At 40.3% G+C, this 22,082-nt stretch overlaps 1 long non-coding RNA gene across 1 annotated transcript in view; it reads left to right on the forward strand.

Annotated features, from left to right (window-relative positions):
* Positions 1-21,557, forward strand: part of LOC310907564 — an 84,659-nt gene extending 63,102 nt beyond the window's left edge. Inside the window, exons 2-3 of the long non-coding RNA XR_014589651.1 lie at positions 18,137-18,318; positions 21,121-21,557. This is a non-coding gene — a long non-coding RNA (uncharacterized lncRNA). The remainder of the gene's footprint in view (positions 1-18,136; positions 18,319-21,120) is intronic.
* The last annotated feature ends 525 nt before the right edge of the window (positions 21,558-22,082 follow it).

Consider the following 22,082-nt stretch of genomic DNA (forward strand, 5'->3'; position numbering starts at 1 on the left):
ATATTCACTGGAAATATGTTCACAAATAAACTTTGCTCTTTAGCCTTGGGCTGTTACCATGTTTCAAATTGTTTGTTGGCATGGATTAACCAACAGAACTACACTCATAAACCCTTCTCTGTCATAGTGGCAGGTAGATTTAGCTTTGTCAACAGGAAGGAATTTTTTGTTAAATCTTCGTGGCTCTCCTGTGTTTGTAAAAAATTATTCTTATGTCCATGTTCCTAACCACCTATTGAGAATTTTGTGAAAGGCTGGGTTTTGGTTGAGTTAAATAGCAGTGAATTTCTGTGTTGTGCAGATGGAGATGTCCCTGTCATATTCACTCAACAAAAAACAGTGAACTGCAACCATGTGCAGTTTGATTGCCACTAGAACAAATTTTATTTGTGAATAGAGCTGGATGCCTTGTGGAAAAAGCATCCTCCACATACTCTAGGAAAATGGAATAATTTCTCAGGTTAATATGATCTATCACTATTTTTTTTTCCTACAATCAACACACCTGCAGAACATCTAAACTTTTATTTGGATGGAATTACCATTATTTAGGCTATAGTTATTGTATCTACAAACGTGGATGTTTGCTGTGTTTGCTGCTGTACAAGCAGAATAGAAAGACAATGAATTGACAACCTGTTGTGTTGGGTTTGCATGACCAAGCTTTGGTAGGGGGGGGCTACAGGGTGGCTTCTGTGAGAAGCCACCAGAAGCTTCCTCCAGTCCAGCAGAGCCAATCCCAGGTGGCTCCAGGATGGACGTGCCACTGGCCAAGGTTGGGCCAATCAGAAATGGTGAGAACACCTCTGGGATAACAGATTTAAGAAAAAGAAGTAAAAAAAAAAAAGTTATTGGGCAGATGTAATTGCAGCCAGTGAAGAACAGTAAGAATATGGGAGAGGGACAGCTATTCAGATCCCAAGGTGAGTGGAGAAGGAGGGGGAGCTGAGACTCCATTGTAGTCTGTGGTGCAGACCATGGTGAGGCAGCTGTGTCCCTGCAGCCCATGGAGGATCACAGGGATGCAGAGATCCCCCTGCAGCCCATGGAGGAGCCCATGCTGGAGCAGGTGGATGCCTGAGAGGAGGCCATGAACCCATGGGAGGCCTGTGCTGGAGCAGGGTCCTGGCAGGGGCCTGCAGACCCATGGAGAGAGGAGGCCACAGTGGGACAGGGCTCCTGGTAGGACTTGTAACCTTGTGGGTGATCCATGTTGGAGCAACCAATCCTTAAAGGTTTGTGGAGAACAGTTTCTCAAAGGATGGACTCACCTTAGAGAAGTTCTTAGAGAATTGTGAAGCAGTTGTGTGATGAATTGATCGTAACTCCAAATCCCCATGTGCTTGCACTGCAGCTGGGGAGGAGATACAGCTGAGAAGGTGTCACCTTGCATTTTCTTGCTTTCAAGTGTTTGAATCTTTGTAGCCTGATTCTCACACTGCTTTATGTAAACTGTGTGTATTTTTAGAAATTATCTGTGTGTTTTGCATAGTTGTTCTCTGAGAGGAGAACTTGACTGATGGTCAGAGTGACCAATGGAATAATGAGGTTGTAACCTCCTTGGGCCAATCTTGGCCTTCTGTAAAAAGTGTATATAAGTGATGGAGTCAGAAAAATAAAGAAGCTTTCCATGCTTTCCATGTCTGCTGCCTGCTGTCTTCTGTGAGGGTCCACACCCACGTCACAACCTGTGGCCCCACTGAGTGAGGGGGCCACAAGAAGGAGGGAGGGGTGGGGTGAAAGTGTTTTCAAGCTCTGTTTTTCTTCTCATAATCCTGCTCTGATTTAGTTAGTAATAAATTCAATTTTTGTCACCAAGTTGAATCTGTTCTGCCTGTGACCATATTTGGTGTGTGATCTCTCCTGGTCCTTATTTCAACTCATGAACCTCTGTTTCATATTTTCTCTCCCCTGTCCAGCTGTGGAGGGCTGTGGTGGATGCCTTGCATCCAGGCAGAGTCAACCCCCTACACCTGTGTACAAAGAAAGGTGGAAGAGAAATGCCTGATGACTTGGGCTTCCTGGCCATGCTACCACCAGTGACTGACCTGAGATGGGCCATGGCAGCCACTGGGCCAAGCTGACCCTGTGCTGTAGAGCAGGATCCTCCTCTAGGGTAGGTACCCCTCTAGGCAGCTTCCACAGCCACTGTAGGTAGCTTGTACCCAGCTCTAAAAAATTCTTCATGAACCGTAGCAGAAGCCAGCCCAGCTCTCTGGCAAAGTAGGCAATAAAATCACAGTCGTTTTCCCAGCTGTACTACAAGACTGAAACTCCAAAGCACTCTGAGTGACTCTTGAAGCCTTCATTAAAACCTCTTATTTCACAAAGCACATCAAAATAAAGCAGGCATCCTTGATTTATTTTAAAGAGGAGAAATTATTTTTTTGCCACAAGCTGTGAAATGTCTCTGTTAAATAACAAGAACAGAAGGTATGGCATGCTAAGCACTTTACTGTGTAGGTCTCTATTACTAATTTAATATTTTAGGGGTTACAATGTCAGATATTTCTAAACTTGATGGTTCACAAAAAGATACTTACAGTAAATAATGGTTTTCTTTTCTGTGAAACTGGAACATAATAAAAAGTTTAAAGAAATTGAATTTAAAAATTAGATCATCTATTTAAGCATCTAGCCATTAGTGCTGGCTTGTAGTTATAATGAAGGTTCTGCCTCTACAGCATCACATTAATGTGATGAAGATGAAGTTCTACTTCTGAATTGCTTCCTCCCTACCCTTGTCACTCCAGAAAACACCCTTTCAGTATCATTAATTTCCATGCCAGCCCCAGAAAAGAGCAAGATCTTTCTTCTTGCTATATATTATTTGAATCTAAAATAAGTGTGGATATTATTTCAGAAAGCAAGGAATAACTGCATATAAAAATGAATTTACACACATGTATATTCACAAGTTACTGAACTTTGCTCATTTCCCTTCATTGTCCAGTTGGCTGTGCATATCCAGATGCTTCTATCCCAACTGAGAAAATAAGTGAGTCTGCCTTGGATTTCTTGCTGCTCTTCATCAGGTTTTGCAGCTCCTCTAGTTTACATCAATCACTGTGAAATCTGGGGAAGAGCAAAAGACAACAAGCGAGACATTCTGCTGTGTGCTCCATGAGCACTCTGATAAGCAGTGTGGCAGGCAGGAAAAGAGCCAGGGTCTTGTCTTGGCAGTGCTCAGATGGTCTGAAGGAGAAAAAGCCTGGCCCAGCCAGGAATTCCTGCAAGATCAGCTGGACCTTGGAGTATGGAGAAGTGGCTCTTACTCCAGGCCAGCTCTCTCTCCTACTCCTTGGAGCAAACTGTATTGTAGGAGATGGTGTGAATATGTGAAGCATTTGGAGGGCAGTAGTTAACAACTACTGTACTCTGCAGAGAGGATATCTTTATCACAAACATGGTGTGTGCAATATGAGCCCCTCCTCAGTTCAGTCCCTTGCACAAGACAAATGGCTGCTGGTGTGTGCTCCAAGGTGTCAGCAGACATCAGCATCCTAAAGACTCCTGTCTGCCTGCTGCAGGATATCAGCAGAAGAGACTCTAAGTGTTCTTTTCTCTAAGAATCAACACTTCTCCCTAAATTTCAGAATAAAGAAACTATTCTGGTGGTGACACCTGACTTTCAAGATAACAGGGGCTTAAAAACAGGCCAGGGAAAATAGTAACTAATCTAAATGGTTAGCTTCATGGTAAAGCAAAGCACAGATGTCAAGAAAAGAAAGATTTATCATTTTGTTTTCACATGGAAAACAATGGAAAACAGTCTGCCTAAGCTTGCCATATGGTTTTTATTGGAGACAATCTGTGTTTATATACATGTGTCTGTATGTATATACATGTGTAAACTATTATATTATATCAGATTCTGACCTGCTTCATAAAACAAGGATAACTGAAAATATGTCTGCCACTCATTAATTGCCTTTTTCCTTATGTATCTAAGAATTTAGGACTGGCTTGTTCTGAATATGCAGATATTTCAACTTCAATAATAATAAAAGTAACTTAAAAGATCCAAAATGTTCTACTTTGTCTAGCTTCCATTTCACTACATAATATGAGTGTACACAGGCTCAAGGGTAACCTATCTAACCAAGCTAGATGGCGCTTGAATAATGACAGTTGTCATGTTACAATTTTCTACTTTGGTGAGTATGATTTTCAATACTTTTGAAAAAATGCAATTTATTTACTTAAATATCTATTTCAGCTTACATTTAGTGTGATTTATGGCCATTATCCTTTTTTCTCTAGTGGAAGCAACCCTTCCTCTAATAGTAGATATAAAACCAGTGGTAGATGTGAGTAAAATGTAACAATATGAGAATCTTTAAAAATGCTGCCATTTACAAAGTTATTTTTTAAAATCCTACTTATTTCTACTGTGTAATCTGTAAGAATAGGTAAATATGTAATTTCTTACATATTGATAGTATTTGGAATTGTTTGTATGTCTATTATGGTTTTGATTTTTAAATAAAAATGGCTGCTAATCTCAGCTGTTGGTATACCCATGCCTCCTATGACCAACACAGCTGATAAAATACCATAAAATGAGCTATCTGAACTGAATAATCTTTTTGGGAATGAATCGACTTCCATTCAGTTTAGTAAATCTCAGCATAAGTAAAAGCACAGTCTGTATAACATGTGGCAGAGGGTAGAATATTAATATATTTATAAGATGTTGACAGATACTGCATCTGTCATGAGTAGAGGCTATAAAAAAATGTCCCCTTCATTCTATCTGTGCTTGAAGTTTCTTACATTTAAAACAAGGAGCCCTGTCATCTCCCCAAAGTTTGGCTGCTGCAGCCCTGCAGTGGAACATTTGATACTGTCATGATGAAACTCAGACTATAATCTGCCAAGAACAGAGGTTGCCAGGTCAATCTTCTGATAAGTATGGCTGATTTGCCTCAATACAGCAGTGGAAAATATGCAAATTCACAGGATGACTAATTACCCCTTGGGAAAACTTAAGCAACTGGTCTGAACTCCTCTGTAATTAAAACCATCTAGATAATGTAAACAATTGTCTTGTAAGCATTTCGCACTGGAAACTTTCTGCAACTACTTATTCTGTGGCCTGGCTTTGTATTTGCCAAGCTCCTCAATGCATTTTAAGCTCATTAAGGCTTAGCTCCTGCCAAGGACTTTCTGTCTCAAATCATCCAGTGCTCACAGGTGGCAGTTCTGGTTGGAGGCTGGAACTATAACCTTGCTGAGTATTCATAGCTCAAGGGGCAGCACATCACATGTCAGTGGTCCCCAGCAGCACCAGAAGTGGCAGCAAGAGAGAGGCAGCAGGACTGTTCAGAGGCACCTGAAACTCCTGATGAAATTAATGAGAACTGGAGATATAGTACTGGGGTGAAATCAGTATGTGGATTGTTGGAGGCTTGGTATGCATATACATGAAAAGCAAGGGCACCAGCTGTAATTAAAGTCAGCTGCTTGTTGTTTTGTTTTGTTAAAGACCCTGCATCGTTTTCTTGCCCCATTTTTTTCCAACATGTCCTTCCAAAAATATTAGCAAAATGGTTAATCAAAAGACTCTTGACCTCAGTTAGACTTCTGATCTAGAGTAATAAACTTTATGATTAGAGGAAACTGCAAATAAGTACGTTTATCAGATGAAATAACAGATGCTTTTTTTGGTCAAATGGGCTCAGTGATTCTGTGAAAATTAATTTTCCTCCAGATTGTAATTGGTCACATTATTTCTCTATGGGATGTGTTCTGAATACCTGTTCTAGATATCTGCTACTGGACACTGAAACGTGAAAGCTCAGGTGGTTTCCTTCCAGCTTCTCTGCTCTTCCCCTCCCAATAGGAGAACAAATCACACTGTTAACTATAGAGACTCTGAGATCTACTGATGGTGACTTGCTGAGCTTATTTAATAGATCATGAGCTCATAAATAATATTGTGCTTGGAAGGGGATTTGGCTTGTGTGGAATGAGAGCTACTAAATGAAGGAAGAAAAACTGCAACATTTGAGTATCACGTATTTCAAGCCCTGAGTAAGGCAAGAGCCAGTGTAGGGGCATGTGTGCATGTGTGCTTTGTAGAGCACTGGTCACAAGAGAGCAGTGAATTGAAATTTCAATTGCATGGGAGTTCAGCCAGGTCAATATTCAATAATGAATTTGAATCATTATAGCAGGCAAATAGTTGGACTGAGAGATGCTGTGTTGTGTGGGGATTCAGTCCTGAATCTGAATGCAGCTGAGCTGTGGAGCTTCAATTTGCCTGATACATGAAGTAAATGCATTTTCCAGAAATCACTAGTTGGTGGTCTAGAGGATTAGTCCTTTGTTTACTCACAGAAAAGGTACAGGAGAGGCCAACATAGAGATTTCCTTGTGCATTATGCTGAGGCATTCCCTTCTCAAAAAAAAAAAACAAACCAAACCCAACTAAACAGACCCTGCTAGGTATCTGTGAGTAGGCATCTCCCTCCAACCAAAAAAAAAAAAAAAAAAAAAAAAAAAAAGGCTGGGGAAGGTCAGAATCTGCAATTTGCCTTAGCTCTCAGCCTTCTTGAACAAGATCCTTACAAAGCTGTTCAGAAAATTCAGAAAATTTGAAATGTTGTGGGCTGGGAGGCGCTCTTTTGCTGAGGCTCAGCTGTCAAAATTAATTGCTACTTACTAGTATCCTTCTACATCTGTATCTCCAAAACATTTGATGGAGCTTACTGCTACTGCAAAATGGGCCAGAGAAGCACTACAGGGACATTTTTTTTCTATTCTAAGAGTTCATGTTGCTATTTCTTCAGACTCAGCGTTAGGACTAGTTTGTAGTGTATAGGCACAGAAAATAAAGTAACCTCTTACCCATAACCCAAGATGTGAGAAGGATCCTCTTATTACATCCTATAAGTGGAAGAATCTCTCAGTAGAAGTCCATCACAGCTTAGCTAGGGCTAGCTGCCTCATTTTTGATGGTGATACAAGAGAGCTGGAAAGAGATTTTTGACAAGGGCATGTGTGACAGGACTGGAGGAATGGCTACAAACTGAACGAGAGTACATTTAGATTTGATATTAGGAAGAAATTCTTTACCCAGGGAGTAGTAAACAGGTGGAACAGGTTGCCAGGAGAAGTTATGGATGCTCTGTCTCTGAAAGTGTTCAATGTCAGGTTGGATGGGTCTTTGGGCAACCTGTCCAGACAGGTGTCCTGCCCATGGCCAGGAGGGTTGGAACTAGATGGGCTTTCAGGTACGTCCCAACCCGAACTGTTCTGTGATTCTCTGGTATATGCTGGGTCTTTCTGCATTGCCTGCCTCTCAGGAATTTTAATTTATACATAATCCTATTGCATGCAATCTTCAAGGCAAGAGTTAAATATTTGATTTTCAGCTTGGTAAAAGCTATGCTCTTTTGCAAAATCTGTGAAACAGAGGTAACTCCAACCCTGAGGCAAAGGACAGAGACATAGACAGAGCAGGTCTTTACACTGTCAGATGGTGAAGAAACTCATATCCCTCTTGCCTCCCTTAAAATGTGTGGGGGGCACTAAAGTCCTTTCAGTTCCATTTCTCCATCTGTTCTTAGTTAAAAACATAAACAGTAAAACTAAATTGAGAGAAATGGTGACAGTTTGGGCTACCAGAAGTAAGTATAAAGGGTATTTCTTAATATTAGATGTTTTTCCAGTCCAGAGCATAGAGAAAAGATGTAAATGCCTCAGAAGAAATCAAGTTTCTGTTCCTCTTTGTCTCCTGCTGGTTGCCAAATGTTATGGAAGTCTGCCTGAGGCTCACTAACACTAAAACTATTATCTATCTAAATCTGGGACAGCTGAAGTTGCATTCATATGTTCATTAGAGCTATTCTGGCAATAGAAAATCAAAGATTCTGAGGCTATATTACATCAGAGACAAGCACTTTCTCATTCTCACAGTGCTGCTGTGGCTATATCAACACGGCAGGTTGCCCATCTCATGTTAAATTGAACCAAAACCTGATGCAAAAATGGCATACTATGATAACAAAATAACTCCCAATGCCCAGGCTCTTCTACTTAAAACCACCTGGCTTATCTTCTCTGCACTCCCTGCCTGTAGAAGGCCATAACATCAATAAATAGCAGAATTCCTATGCTGCAGGAGTTCTACTGGATTGCTGGTAATGATCTAGAGAGCTGAACAAAGGACCTGGTAAATTTCACCTCAATTCTGGTTCTAGGGGTGATCCCATAACTAGTGCAGAAACAGTTAAATTGATGTTAAGTTGCCAAAATGTAGTTCAGTATCATCCTTCAAAAACTATTTTTCCCATAGCCAGAAGACTATAGATTCATCCTCTCAGATATATTTTCCCACATAGAAAGGAAGAATGTTACTGAATATTTGCAATGTAAGGTTGTTTTGTTTGTTTGTTTTTGTTTGTATTGGGGTTGGTTTGTTTGTTTTTCCATTTAATTTTATTTATTTGCCACTTGTTGCTATCATGTTTTGAAACTAGATTCTTCATAATTTGCATTGTTATGAAATTTGAAAACCCAAAAAAAAGATCGTCTCCTTAGTGTTTAGTAATATAACTGAGGGGAAAAACAGTGTCTGTGTGGGTTTACAAAGCAGATGAAAACTGAGAGGCAAAAAAATGGCTACATCCAAAATAATAGGTCCAGTAACCCAGTATTGACCAGCATATCTTGGACAATTGCCTCAGCATACCGGCAGCTTAGCTTTTGCCAGGTTTTCTGAGAAAAGTAATTGTACATGGGAATCTGAAGAACTGGGTTTTGTGATTGGTTATAGAGAATTTCCTAGTGCTAAATACCTAATGCAAAGGGTAGCATGAAATAATGAAAGTTCTCATTTCTACTCTAACGTAAACCACAGAGGAAAGACCTGGTTAGTGGGTAATGACAGACATTGGGAAGGGAAGTTAAGGAGTCAGATAGTGGGGAAAACTATAGAGAGATGAAATGGAAGAGGAGAGGCTGATTATTACAGCCTGGAGAGTATGGGAGAAGAAAAGAGCAGCAGAAAGACTATCAGGTAGGCCTAGGGGTATAGCATAGCCAGAAGCTGAAGGTGTCAGGTCATATTGGGTTCAACAATGCCAGATCACTGTAGAAGAGAAGCTGAGTCTCAAGGAACAATACAGGAGAGTAACAGGGGTGAGATGATGAAAGTGTTTAAGGGCACCAGATGTATGAGGAGTATGAAGCTGGAGAGAAGCCAGGGATGGTAGCAAGGTGAAGGAGGGACAGACCAGGCAAAAGCTGGGTGACAGGGCTATGGAATTTCCATTTAGCTTGATGCGAGAGAAGGAGAGATTGAATTGGAAAGGGTAAAACACCATCAGCCACAGAAGCATGATCCCAAAGGGGAAAGGAGAGGGACAGAGAAAAAAAAGAAATGAGAGAAAAAATAAATGCTGGGAACTGTATTGTATATCATGAGAATGGTGAATGGCAGTTAGGAAAGAAAGGGGAACATGCTGAAAATCCTTGAGTGAACAGATCTGAGAAATCTAATAGAACATTCTGCAATTGCAGCAATTTCCTATGTTTTCCTATTTATAGAAATGACCCAGATAAAATTGCAGTGTTCCTCATCTTACTTTTTTAGTAAAATAGTGACATTTATTTTGTGTGTGAAGAGGATCTACCTGACTAGGAAAAATATATCAGACAAGGAAATGGCATTTGTTTATTCAGTCCTTGCTGCTTCTCTAGATACTTGGTATTTCAGAGGCTGTGCCTATGAAATAAATATCCTTTTGTTTTGTGCAGGAGTACTATATTGAACGGTGCTTGGAAAATATCTTCCCTCACAAATACAGGGGCAACTCACACAGTAACTCCTAAGAATTTCATATTTTCATATGAACCAAACCTCTCCATCTTCACTGTGTAGTGACTGATCACTACACAGCTCCAGTTTTCTTGTGCATGAAATCAACTGGCATGAGTAGACTTATCACACCATAATACTCCACCAGTGAAAGACAGATTCCCACCTCCTAATTGCATACACTCCCTAAATGCTCCTAGTGGAGCATTTCCCATTATATGAACTTGTGCCATTTGGAATTTTAAAGAGATTTCTGGGAAAAATAAATTTATGTATGGTTTTTGCTTTCTAAAACAAACAAACAGGCATTAGAAAAACTGAGTTAGAGAAGAGGAAGAAGTTGAATGGGCAGATTTTCATCTGCATTTTTTCCAGAGTTTGGTTTTGGCTCATTATAGGCAAAATGTAGCCACAAAAAATGGGATGCAAATGAATACCATTAATATGCAAACCTACACTTGTCCAAAAATCACACTGCAAGGAAGAAAAAAAAATCCAAGGTAGAGCCCTCAAGTAACTGTGCATTCATGTTTTCAGACAGAGAATTTGGTCATCAAATGTGCTGTTGGTGGAGCGTGCTCAAAACTGCTGCTCCCTGGAGCAGTGTGAGAGTATGGCAACATCTCACTACTGCTGTGCATCAGTATATCACAAACTTCACGAGAACATCCCTTTGAAGAATAGCAGACAACTGAATCTTCTGCTGCTCTTATTTAGTCTGGCATGTCATGTCTGAGACTGAGAAAAGAGATGACAGTTTTCTGAGATAAACCGCGACCTGGGGCTACCCATTCATTCAGCTGCTTTGGGAAGCCATTTGTTACAAAGCTATGCTCTGCATACATGGAGCTTGCCTTTCATCATCTTCTCCCTTCAGAAGTCATTTTCTAAGTTTCCTCTTAATACCATCAGCCTTTTGGGTGAGCTGGGACAGATGACCACCACTGAGGAGAGGGGACACTATCCTGGGTTTTTAAATTCTGCCATGACTTTTTTGTGGCTTATTACCCATGTCTGAATACTTGAATAATTCTAGACAAAGAGGAATGCAGAATGCATTGGTGCCAAATCAAGAACTGAAACCACACCACAATCATGCACAGAATTATGTGATTTGCAACTATAATAATTTAAAGAATAGCCATGCTGAGTTTTTCTTACTTTACTTTTCTTACTTTACTTTTTCTTTTTTAATTAATTGAGGGTTCTTACGCTTTGGACTTTACAGAGGTGTGTCTAAAATCTCTTAGCTTTTACTTTAATGGAAGTTGAGATTTCTCAGTACTCATTGAACTTCTGAGGAAGCCTTTAGGAATAATGAATTGTAAAGCTGACTCTGAAGTCAGAACTGGTTACGACACATGAATGCCCTAGAGATCCAGCCTAAATTAGAGCAAAGTTCTGCTCCCAGCTGCAGTGGTATGAGCATGGAGTAGCAGACATATAGATTTACTCCACAAAAAATGAAAACATACATATGCTGAAATGAGAAGATACATATGTCTGGGGTTTTTTCTGTATTGCTAATTAAAAACAAAACAACAAACCTAGAGAAACTAGAGTAATACTATTTTGTAAAAGCACAGACTATTTTCCAATTAAAAATGGATTGAGATATTAGCCACTGATGTCTAGACGAATATCATAATCTTAAAATTATCCTTGAGCCAATAGTTATTACTCAGGGTGTGTTCATCCCAGGAAATTTAGTGTAGTGAAAAGACCTAAGCCAGTAAGTTCCACACATTGTGCAGCCCAGAATTCATTAGCTGGAGGCTACTCTGTGCCAGCACTTGGCTGACATGACTTTTAAGCTTGTTTTCTGCATAGTAATAGACTTGGCACTTCTGGCTGTTGACTAAGAAGAGGGGATACGAACTTGGATGTTTCTGTATCTCCCACACTATAAGTGTCTGCTTCACAACTTGCATGTCCAAACCAAAATCAACTATTAGCTTTTGCATGCTATCCTTCACTTCTGGGGACTGGCTCAGCCAGAGCTGGACATCATGGGTTCATACACCTCTTCAACCTCCTTAGGAAAACCAGACACAGTGGGAAGCAACCTTTCCAATATTTATGAGTAGATGGAACGGATAGCTTCTTTGCAAAGGGTGCAGCAAACAAACAACCAAAAAGTCTGATGCCTTTTGTACTCACTTTTTATAATCCTAGTTGTATGTTCAATAGAAAATGTGCTATATATTGTATATTTTTTATATATGTATATAAAATATTTTAGTTGATTTTTGATTTTATTGCTGTCAAAGGCTTTAAAATTGGATATAATTATGTAATATGAAGAATATGCTGTATCCTTCTACATGAAAATCATCACTGCCACATAATACTATACAATATAATATAATATAATATAATACAATATAATGCAATACAGTACAATACAATACAACACAACACTGACTCACTGCTGACACACTGTTGCTTGTTAACTGAGAAATCTCAGCAGAACAAGTCAGATAGAGCAGGAGTAAAAGCAGTGAAATATAGCTGTGAGTGAGTAACATGGATGGTGAGCAGTCATTAGAGAGTAAGTAGCACTGTAAGTGGTTTTTAGAAGCCCTGAGGATTCCAGGCTGCCAGTTGTCAGAGCTGAAAACAAGGATTGAACAGGACATGCAGAGTCAGCTAATGCCATGCCAGTGCTCCAGGAAAAAGGAACTCGACCACCAGTAGGAATGCAGCCGAGGGGCCAATGAAGACCTTTTGGCTTCTGCTGGCTGCTTCAGACCTCACTGATTTTTTCCCTCCATCCAATAATAACTTAATATCTCTCTGTTTCCTTTGTGCATTATCCTGGATTTATATAACTCTATAACCAGGGCAGTCATAGCATCTGGAATATGGAAGTGGAATATCTGCCCCTTGGTCCCTCCTTGCTGGTCTATGAAGGCATGGTTGGGTGCTAATCACTTGCAGAGGGGCTGCCAGATTCAGACTCTTCTGTAGGTCTTCAAATACATACTTCAATCAAGCTGTATAAATCAGACTCCTCTGGGCTTACTGTCCAGCCTCCAGCTGAACTTATTTTGCCTCTTCTGCTTACTGAAAGCTGCAATTGGACATACTAGCCAGTCAAAAGGATAAAGTATTTACCTCTCTGCTGTAGATTTTTTTTTTTTTTTTTCTAAGGAGTAGCCAGGCACTTCTAGCTTTGTCAGGGAAGGCAAATTGCAGAGGCAATTCCTTTTATCCCTTTCTTCTTTTCTCTTCCTGCCCCTCAAAACAAGAAACAAAATGTTTCCTATTAAGGTAACAGCAGAAAAACCAGACCAAATTGCTTTACTGCAGTGGTTCAGTGTACACTGCTCTGCACAGAAATTGCCAGGTTTATGGTACTGTTTGCCTTACATTGAGGGAAATAGTATAGATTTCAGAGTAAGGTCTAACAAAAACATAGACTTCTATGGCAGAGTTAAACTGTAAGCAGCCTTCTAAAAGCCATATATAAATTAATTCCATGACAGTTCATATTACAGTTATAAATATAAAAGGGATGGAAACGGCCTCACCTGACACCCTGACTGGTTTTTCCAAGTGTTACTTTGCATTCCTACAAGTCAAGTGAAAATTCCCAAATGCTGGCTGCCATCCAGAGATCTTTCCCCACGCCCTGGCTCACTACCTTGGCAGCATTTGAAGTGCAGTGGTGCATCGTAATTGGTGGTTTTTCTGAGCCCATGCAGATGGCCAGTGTCGTCAGGGAGCATTACTGGGGATGGCAGCGACTTGGAGCCTCGCTCCAAGGCTCTTGGCAGCACAGGATACACGTGCCCTCTGTGCCCTGTGCCTGCACCCCCGCCAGCCAGACACCCACCAGCCAGCCAGACACCCACCAGCCAGACAGACACGCACCAGACAAACTGAGTGGTGAAGAAATGATGTCACCCAAGTCTGTCACCTCATCTGGGTGGCAAAATCCTTGGGTTAGGGATAAGAGGGCATTCTGGGAGAGTTTCATCTCTTGTTTCAATGTGGCCTCCTGAACCTGCTTCAAAGTTGTCTGCAGCACAGCATCAGGTGTTCTGGCATCTGAAAAACATTTGGCAGGGAGTCCACAAGGTTGCTTGCAGTGGCTCATACCTGATTGTACAGACACTTCTGTATCTCTTAGCTCCTCCCTGGTAGGGTTACCATGGACTTTGAGGGAAATATTTGTCCTTTGAAAAGTCATTGGGGAGCCACTGAGCAAAGACGTCCTTGAGATAATCTGAGAATCACCCTACTGTGACAACCCTCAGAGCAACAGAGGCCAGAAGTGAGGTCTGCACAGGCCACTACTGAAACTCAGAGAAGAAAAAGGGGTCAAAGACCACCATCTGAAATACGTCTTTTGTCATCTCTCAACCCCTGCTCCTGCCTCTGGAACTTTATACTTATTTCAAGATGTAGTGAGAATCACAGATTTCTGCAGCTTTGTCCCCTTCTCACAGCATGGTCTTTTTTGCGACATCAGTCTCCCAAATTCAAATCAGGATGGGGTTTTTTTGTGATTTTATTTACTGATTGCAGGACACACAGAAGATGAGAAATGCTGTGGATGTGGGGTTGGAAAGGATTCCTCTCTTGAATATATATTGTGGAATGAAGAAAGCCTCCTCAGTGACTCAAGAGTGGCTTCCTTGACCACAGCAAGAGGACAGCACAACTGTTTTGGGCTTTCCTAAGAAACTTCTGCTAACACAGCAGCCAGGACTTCTTGAGGAGGTCGTTTCTGTGTCACGGGAAGAAAGGGTACTGAAATTTGTCATTAAGGTCAGGATAATAATCCAGGCCAGAAGTTCTTAACATATTGGGGTTCATCACTAAGTAAAAAAGAAGGAATGAGTCACCAGTAGCCCAAATTCTGTGAAAAAAAAAAAAAAAAAAAAAAAAAAAAAAAAAAAAACCAAAAAAACACCAACAAAACAAACCAAAAACACAGCCTCAAAACTTAATAAAAGCTTTTCCTCATGCTCTGTAGTCCTGTATCAGATATGAGGCTCCATGTAACTGCAACTTGTGAGTGACAGAACTTAGAGGACTTGATTAAACCTGCAACACAGACACAAGCTAAAAGAAAAGGAGAAATGTATAGGATATTTTCATAGATGTGAGGCAACTGTGTCCTCTCCTTCTGTTTGGAAGGTATTTTAGTTTGCCTGTGGAGCAAGCAAGACATTAGGTCTGAGATAAAAAACTCTTTTCCTGCTTCTTAAAAATCAAAACTTGCTAATGTTTAGGAAAATAGAGGGGGGAAAAAAATCAATGTGTACCTAGAAGAGTGATTCTTTTTGATGGAAAATAATAAATAAAAGCAATGTTTTGTTTAGGATTAGGAGTCAAATTGTGTGTGTGCTGGAATACAGATAATTTCTGAGAAAACCAGAGATGAAAAGAAGCCTTTCCTCACACCTGTGAGCTTTCAGAAGAGAACAGAGAGCACACAGCTCCCTGCCCTCACTGTCAGGCAGTGGCCAGTGACAGTGCAGTGTTGTATTTTCCATTGACAGTAGCAACATCCCATGACAGTTCTTCACCAGGCAGCCAGCAGGAAATACATCTTGGTTTGGTCTGGCCACATTACACACACAATTAATCCCTGTAACTCCCATCACAATTAAAAACTCTGATTTAGATCCTGAGAAGACACTGCCTTGCTGTTTTAATGACCCAATTATTTTTACAGTAGCTGTTACACCAAGGCTTGGCTTCCAAACTCTTCTCTGCAGGTGAGACAGACAAGGGCAGGGACTATCACTGCTGGCTGTGCACGTGCCAGCAGTGGCACCTGCTAGACACCAGTGCCATTTGCTGGCTGCTCCTGTAGGCAGGTGACTGAGAAATGAGCAGTTCAGCTGGGGACATGCTGTTGCAAGCTTTAGTCACTGTTTTTCCAGACAGCAGTTTGTTACAACGCTTCTTGAAAAGTGCCCTACATCAGCAGAGGTAGTCTGGGTTCAAGTGTGACTACCAAGCCCACATGCTGCCTGGGTGCTGGGGTACAGCTGCAGTCCCCCTGTCCCTCCCCCAGCAGGTGTTTGGGCGGTGAACAAGCCTCAGCATGAACCCAGTCAGCATTTCTGGAAGCAGATGGTCTTGGGACCAGAGAAAACTTTCTCACTTAACTTGCTGACTCAGGATGCTTCAAGGCAATGATCTCATGTCCCTTTCCTCTAATACTTTCTCCCCTTTCAGGAAGCAACTGTTTATTGCTTGTTGGTTGGCAGCTCGATTACATTGGTGGTTTTGAAATCAAAGGCATCAGTAGCAGTTATGCTCTGTCATTTCTGTGCTGACCTTCAGAATATTCTCAGCTAAGGGACATCTGCGATTTTAGTCTGGCGATCCAGTCCGGGATAACATTTCTACTCCATAAGAATTCGCAGCAATTTGACATTTATTTTCATTCTGAACTGGAACGAAAGCTCAGTGCACTCAGACTTTCCCTGTCATTGAAATTCTTAGTCGTGCCTCAAGGAGAATATTTTCTTATCCATAACACTGCAGCATTTGATAAGGAAACAGTATTTGGCTTCAGTAATGCTGAAAAGTTGAAGCATAATGTCAGAAAAAATTTATGAAATATTAATATGTTAAATTTAGTTTGGTGATGCATTTAGATATGTAGACTTCACAATGAAGCACAAAAATATATCTAAATGAGGAATTCAAAATATTTTGAGTGCATCAAGCATATTTGGGAAAATAGGGACAGTGGATTTGAATCTAGTTTGAAAATGTAGTGGTATTTAACATATTTCTGTGGCACCGTTTTCTGATGAGATATTTTTCTGTCTTCTGTCCAAAATCTGTGGTTGGTTCTCCTAATCAGATGGTGTCCTGGTTTGGCTAAATAGAGTGTCTTACCCTGCTCCTTAGTCCAAGAGTTCTAGCTTCCCTTCAGCTGTGTATCCTTCCTTTTCTTGTAGCTTCTGGGACTGTTTCTGGGTGCATGATGGTGATTGACCATCTTCTGCTGGACACCTCAGTTGAGCTCTGTGACATATTTTTATAACTCCCTGCTGCAGTATGCTGCCAAATCCCTTCCCAGAAAGGTCTCCCAAGTGGTCCATGTCCTGGCTGTTTGAAAGATCTCTATGAGCACTGACCCCACTGACTTGTCCACATCCCCTTGCCTTGACAAGCAGCAGTTCTGCTGCTTCTCCTTTTCCCACTGCTGTCAATGCTGGCATTTCATAAAACCCTTGGAGCTGCTCTATCAAGATATATATTCAGACACTAAGTGCAGAATATGTCTGACTTCAGACCCTTGCAGCAGGAAAAGAACTTATTAGGCCAGCATTCAGCATTAACCTGCACTCTTCTCTAATTAGGTTTTGTTTTGTGCTTCAAATATTATTGCCTTACTCCATGGTATTTAACAGCAGGGGCCTCTATCACACCAGAGAGTGCTTGCTTCTCCTTGAGAGAGACAGATGGTTGCAGTGAGAGGACTTGGACACACCTTTTACAAGTAAAAACACTCCATAGCCTAGTGGTAAGAGAAGAAAATAGAAGTGCTATGATAGTTTCTCTCTGATGGCACCCAGATTGGCTTTCTGGAAATCCCAGTAGATTTGTCAATTCCATTGGACTCTGGGGAAGAAATGTATAAGGTATGGCTAAAGAAGTTGATTTTGGGAAGTGATTCTGGGGCATAAGCACTGCCTACTTTCTGGATCATGATTAAACCTTACGAGAGTGCCCAAAACCTGAGGAGAGTGCTCGGACCACTGGACAGATAAATTTTGTGTAAATCAGTGACAAAAGGGGTTTAGAAAACAAAAATTCAGATGTGCAAACTTCCACTCTTTCTGCTGTGGGGTACCAGACTTCATGTTTCCATGCATGATGTCTCATGGTGGGCCTCATGCTCTTTGTACCTTTGTGTTTGACAAACTGTTTTAAAATGAGAGCAAAGATGCTTGGCCCCTTTTTTGCCATAGAGGTACTGTTATAGCATCAAGTAGGATAGACCACCACATTGATATCAACAATATTTAACAGAAGGAAAAACTGAGACTAGTTCAATATTGTGGCAGACCTCTCAGATAAACTTATCCAAATACAAAAGGAGGTACCTAATGTTTTCATTCAATATAGGATATGAAAGTAATAAAAGAAACAAATCCAAGAACAGATTTAGGCATAGTGAATAAAGTGAACATGTTTGTATCTGTCTGATACTTAAAGCTTTTTGGAATGTGCTTGTGTATTTTGCATTAAAAAGTCAATGAATAAAACACATAAAGGTAGGGAATCTCTTCTTTCAAAAGATTTCACCAAGACACAATTATGTTCTTCCAGTTTGCCGCCACCCTCCAGACTTGTGATCTTCCTCTTGGCCTTACAGTACCTAATCATAGCCAGGAGACACCTTACAGTTATCAAGCCTCCTTCCATGAACCATCTTCTGAGGATATGGGAGATGACTCCATGTTCTCCTCAGCCTGAAGAGACCTGAGAACACACAGGTCTTTGCATTCTGGGTAAGTGCTTTAATCACAAGTGTTCAGCACAAATAGGAGCAATAACATCTCATCCAGAATCAGCAGCAGGTAGGGCCTATGAAAAAAAAAAAAAAGAGGTGAGTGGCTGTGCTGAAATGGGTGGCTCAGGTGATTTAAGTTTTGGAAAGAATGGTTTTCTCTTTCTCTTTGACATACTCTTCAGAGTGAGCCAGAGTGGAGCATCTCAGCCCCTGTGTGTGATAGTGCGTCAGACAAATCCCACTCTTTGATCTGTGCCTCTTGGCTGTTTTATGGGCTCTGGTGTTGTGTGACCAGTCTACCCACCTCTGAACCCTCTGTTTGCAGCACTGGGAAAACAAGTGGTGCTTACAAGGCTGTGAATTCTGCTCTCATAGCCAAGACCTTCAACACTAGAGTGTAAAAATGTGTGGAAACATCACACCTATATAATCTTTAATTCATGGAAGTTTAGTTCATGGAAGCTCTGGAAACAAATGTTATCATAAAACAGGTGTGGGAATGGTAACAATTTTTTTCCCTGCTGACCAGTACATCTCAAACTATCATTTCAATTAAACCAAAATATGGCAAATATTTGGGCAGAGTTCTAAATGGAAGTCACCTGTAAACTCACCATAACTCAAGAAATAATCCTGAGACCCATATCCAGACTATTTACTCTCAAGCATAAATTTCTCTCCCAGAATTAGGAACTAAGGAAATTCAAAGAACAAACGTGCTCTTCATCTTTTCACACCTTCTAAGCCTTAAACTTATTCTGACATGAGTTATTTCTTTTGATACTTTCGTACAAAGCTGGAATAACAGAATCTGTAGAACAGAATTTTAAAACATGGAGTTTTAATTTAGTATAAATGTTTACTGCTTCTGAAGACAAATTCTGTGTATGGTAGTCACCATTTACAGAGTGGACCTTGAACACTTGAACAGCTGGTATCACTACAGATATTGAAGGGTTTTCCTGCAGGTTTCATTTTTCCCCCCCCTTTTTCTTGTTTCCTTCTCTGTTGAAATGCTTCATTTTGCACGTTTCCCATTGTCAAATGTTTTTAAATTGCTTCTGGCAGAAACATTTTACAAGTGGGGAGGATGCTCCGGGCTTCTTCCCGGATAATAGGAGACTGTGTGTGTGGGGAGGCTGACGCCAGCTATGCAAACCTTGTAGCTTTGCATTAAAAAAAGTAGTTTTTTGAGTAAACAAAGGAATCCATTATTTACAGGCTGTATTGTAAACATCTGTGGCAGAGAAGTCTTCTTATTGTATGTCTGTAATGACAAAGACAAACCCAGCACAGGAAGAAGGAAGGACCAACCCACTTAACAGAATGAGACTCATTTGAATTCATTTGTAAAGCCACCAACAAACAATCAATGGTTTAGCTGACGCAGGACATAAGCAAATAAGAAATATTAGGATACTTACGTGACATTCTGGCTCCATCAAAACAAGCAGGATGTTTGAAATTGGCATTAGACGTCAAGGCTCAGTTTCCAATCTTTTTTCTTCAAAATTCCAAAAGCAAACCAACTAAAATTGCTTCTCTTATATTGTAAAAAGATTGTTAAAACTATGGCTTTCTGACTGATGAGGTATTTAACAAACATTTTTAGACACTTTGATAACTACAGAAAAAAATGTGAATGTTATGATCTCTCTAAAAAAAGAAATAAAACAATTCTTTTATGGACCTTGGCAAAGGACATTTCCACATTGTTACTGGCTAGCTGAGCTTTTGGCCTTAGGTCATCTGTTGTTTCAACTAGTCATTAGTGCTTTTGACTTCAGCTGTTGTCATTGCCTTGGAACTGCACTGAGGATAGATTGTCCACCATTCTTTGTCATGTTGTTCCAAAGGCAGTCTTCCAGGAAAACTGCACAGCCTCTCTGATGTGTAGATCATCCCAGCTCTGAGGCTCCAAAGAATGTTGGGCCAAATGTTTGCTGTCATTTTTTTTTTACAGAAGACTGATTTTGTACCTTTTTTTCCCTCTCCCAAATACTCTTTACTTCAGCTATTGAAAGCAGCCAGAATTAGAATTCAGATTTGGTTCCCTCCTTTTATAAATTTTGTTTTCACACTGTTAATCAGATACAATAATCTGTTTTTACACTCTTGTATCATCAAACCTTTTCCTAGTTTATATTGCCTGTTGTAGCTAATCCATTTGCAGTCAAAGGTATAGAGTGCATCCCCTCTGCCACAGCCTTCTTGACTTTGCTCACACTCCCTTGAGGCTGTCAATCACCAGATGCTTTTCACTTTTCACAGGCTTTAGACAATGCAGACCTTGGGGGAACTGGAGTTACTGTCACCAGCACAAGATGTAAAAACCTGACTGTGCTTCTGCAAAACTCAATCCCAACTAATGTTTTTAAGTTAGTTTTAGCTAAAAAAAGGTTACCTTTTCCTATTCCCTAGAGAAACGAGTCACAGAATGTAGCATAAATGCTATTATCTTGCATGCTAATATCTTGCCTGTCTGTAGGAAGCTTGTAGGAGGCAGTGGGAGATTAGTCTTCAATAATACTTCAGACTACTCAACTTTGCCTCAGCCAGAAAAATGTTAGTGATGCTCTCTATATCAGTAGTTATTAAATGGTGCATGATCACTGGCTAAAGCCACTGTTATAAACAGTTGTACTTAAAAAAAACTAAGCCAAGAATTTCCCTTCTTCTCATTGTCTAAAGTTTTTCATTTAAAGCTCATCAGTTACAAACTTTCAAACATCAGTGAATACATTTGAACAAGCTAAAAATCGTGTTTCTATGTAAATTTCCTTTTATTTCCATCTTTCAGCCAGTAGGAAGTCTTCTCTGTGACATCAGTCGGAATATTGCAAAAATGAAGAGGTTAAGGAACTTGGATTTTATTACTCACAGTGAGCCATACTGTGTCTTATGAAGAATTCTTCTGTGCAGGACTAAAAAGGTAGGACTAACCTATGAGCCTATGCAATTTGTTTGCCAAACTTCTAATGTTTTGGTTTTTTTTTTCTTTTCTTGATTTTTTTTAAGGTAAAGATACTTATCAGAGTGGCTTGATTTACCGAATGCAAATTATTGCACGGACAAGTACATATGGCACAAGTGAGCACACTTGCTCTATTCATTGGACTATGACACTCCTGTCATACCAGGAGTGGATCTTGCCTGGAGCTGTTAGCCAAGATCAATCTCTTCAGCAAAAAGGAATTTCTAGTGGCTAACAAAACAATTATTCTAATTGTACAAGCTAAAAACTGGTCAAGACATAGACTCAGAGAAGCTGGAGATGGTTTGCCCATTTATTTCCTTTCTGTAACAATGCAAGAGTGTTCCCTACACAGCTATTTATGTAAAGCAGATTTTATGCTATCTAGCCTGATTTTAAACAACATAACTTCACAGTTTTCCACACACTTTTCTTGGGATACTCTTCACAGTCTAACAGACTGTAAGAAATAATTGTTGCTTTTCAACCTGTAGTTTCTTTTTTAGGTGTAAATCGTGACTGTGCATGCAAAACACCCCAATGATTCTGTCTTCTCTCACTCTATAGAACCCCTGGGACCTTCTGGGACAGCATCATTGAAACCATCACATTCCTGCTAAACAGTCTGGATGTAGCATTTTCAACTAGACCAGAAATCATTGTTGACAAATAGGAAGGAAAAGAGGATGGGAAAAGATAAACTGGTCAAACTATGCAATCTTATAACCATATTCTTCAACAGATTAAAATGTTACCTCTGTGATCCAGGGTAGCATTTGCATGTTTTT

The sequence above is a fragment of the Zosterops lateralis genome, assembly GCF_965231275.1.
Source record: "Zosterops lateralis genome assembly, chromosome: 3".
Classification (NCBI taxonomy): Eukaryota; Metazoa; Chordata; class Aves; order Passeriformes; family Zosteropidae; genus Zosterops; species Zosterops lateralis.